The following is a 2,906-nucleotide window of genomic DNA, read 5'->3' as shown; positions in this document are numbered from 1 at the left end:
CAGTAGAACTAAAGCGTAAGCTATGACATAATTTGCAAAGACGTTTTGACTATGTTCATGATAATTAAGTTCATCTGATTATTTGATGAACTCCCACTCAGATAGACATCCCTCTAGTCATCTAAGTGATACATGATCCGAGTCAAACTAGGCCGTGTCCGATCATCACGTGAGACGGACTAGTCATCATCGGTGAACATCTCCATGTTGATCGCATCTACTATACGACTCATGTTCGACCTTTCGATCTCTTGTGTTCCGAGGCCATGTCTGTACATGCTAGGCTCGTCAAGTCAACCTAAGTGTTTCGCATGTGTTCCGAGGCCATGTCTGTACATGCTAGGCTCGTCAACGCCCGTTGTATTCGAACGTTAGAATCTATCACACCCGATCATCACGTGGTGCTTCGAAACAACGGACCTTCGCAACGGTGCACAGTTAGGGGGAACACGTCTCTTGAAATTTTAGTGAGGGATCATCTTATTTATGCTACCGTCGTTCTAAGCAAATAAGATGTAAACATGACAAACATCACATGCAAATCATAAAGTGACGTGATATGGCCAATATCATCTTGCGCCTTTGATCTCCATCTTCGAGGCGCGGCATGATCACCTTCGTCACCGGCATGACACCATGATCTCCATCATCATGATCTCCATCATTGTGTCTTCATGAAGTTGTCTCGCCAACTATTACTTCTACTACTATGGCTAACGGTTATCAATAAAGTAAAGTAATTACATGGCGTTTTCATTGACACGCAGGTCATACAATGAATTAAGACAACTCCTATGGCTCCTGCCGGTTGTCATACTCATCGACATGCAAGTCGTGATTCCTATTACAAGAACATGATCAATCTCATACATCACATATATCATTCATCACATCCTTTTAGCCATATCACATCACATAGCATACCCTGCAAAAACAAGTTAGACGTCCTCTAATTGTTGTTGCATGTTTTACGTGGCTGCTATGGGATTCCAGCAAGAATGTTTCTTACCTACGCAAAAGCCACAACGTGATATGCCAATTTCTATTTACCCTTCATAAGGACCCTTTTCATCGAATCCGATCCGACTAAAGTGGGAGAGACAGACACCCGCTAGCCACCTTATGCAACTAGTGCATGTCAGTCGGTGGAACCTGTCTCACGTAAGTGTACGTGTAAGGTCGGTCCGGGCCGCTTCATCCCACGATGCCGCCGAATCAAGATAAGACTAGTAAAGGCAAGTAAATTGACAAAATCGACGCCCACAACTACTTTGTGTTCTACTCGTGCATAGAAACTACGCATAGACATAGCTCATGATGCCACTGTTGGAGAACGTAGCAGAAATTCAAAATTTTCTATGCATAAGCAAGATCAATCTATGGAGTAATCTAGCACCGAGGGGAAGGGGAGTGCATCTACATACCATTGTAGATCGCTAAGTGGAAGCGTTGCAAGAACGCGGATGAAGGAGTCGTACTCGTAGCGATTCAGATCGCGGTTGATTCCGATCTAAGCGCCGAACCACGGCGCCTCCGCGTTCAACACACGTGCAGCCCGGTGACGTCTCCCACGCCTTGATCCAGCAAGGAGAGAGGGAGAATTTGGGGAAGACTCCATCCAGCAGCAGCACAACGGCATGGTGGTGATGGAGGAGCATGGCACTCCAGCAGGGCTTCGCCAAGCACTGCGAGAGACGAGGAGGGAGAGGGGTAGGGCTGCGCCAAAGAGAGAGGAAGACTCATCTGTCTGGCAGCCCCAAAACCCCCACTATATATAGGGGAGGGGAAGGGGCTGCGCCCCCATCTAGGGTTCCCCCCCAAGGGGTGCGGCCAGTCCTAGATGCATCTAGGGGGGGCGGCCAGAGGGGGAGAAAGGGGGGCGCACCCTAGGTGGGCCTTAGGCCCATCTGAGCCTAGGGTTTCCCCCCTTCCCCCTTCCCTGCGCCTTGGGCCCTAGTGGGGGGGCGCACCAGCTCACCTGGGGCTAGTCCCCTCCCACACTTGGCCCACGCAGCCCTCTCGGGCCGGTGGCCCCACCTGGTGGACCCCCGGGACCCTCCCGGTGGTCCCGGTACGTTACCGATAGCACCTGAAACTTTTCCGGTGACCAAAACAGGACTTCCAATATATAAATCTTTACCTCCGGACCATTCCGGAACTCCTCGTGACGTCCGGGATCTCATCCGGGACTCTGAACAACATTCGGTAACCACGTATATCTATTCCCTATAACCCTAGCGTCATCGAACCTTAAGTGTGTAGATCCTACAGGTTCGGGAACCATGCAGACATGACCGAGACGTTCTCCGGCCAATAACCAACAGCGGGATCTGGATACCCATGTTGGCTCCCACATGTTCCACGATGATCTCATCGGATGAACCACGATGTCGGGGATTCAATCAATCCCATATACAATTCCCTTTGTCAATCGGTATGTTACTTGCCCGAGATTCGATCGTCGGTATCCCGATACCTTGTTCAATCTCGTTACCGGCAAGTCTCTTTACTCGTTCCGTAACACATCATCTCGTGATCAACTCCTTGGTCACATTGTGCACATTATGATGATGTCCTACCGAGTGGGCCCAGAGATACCTCTCCGTTTACACGGAGTGACAAATCCCAGTCTCGATTCGTGCCAACCCAACAGACACTTTCGGAGATACCTGTAGTGCACCTTTATAGCCACCCAGTTACGTTGTGACGTTTGATACACCCAAAGCATTCCTACGGTATCCGGGAGTTGCACAATCTCATGGTCTAAGGAAATGATACTTGACATTAGAAAAGCTCTTAGCAAATGAACTACACGATCTTGTGCTAGGCTTAGGATTGGGTCTTGTCCATCACATCATTCTCCTAATGATGTGATCCCGTTATCAACGACATCCAATGTCCATGGT

This window comes from Aegilops tauschii, chromosome 1 (assembly GCF_002575655.3).
Source record: "Aegilops tauschii subsp. strangulata cultivar AL8/78 chromosome 1, Aet v6.0, whole genome shotgun sequence".
Taxonomy (NCBI): domain Eukaryota; kingdom Viridiplantae; phylum Streptophyta; class Magnoliopsida; order Poales; family Poaceae; genus Aegilops; species Aegilops tauschii.
The sequence above is the reverse complement of the archived record's forward strand: the minus strand, read 5'-3'. Positions refer to the sequence as shown.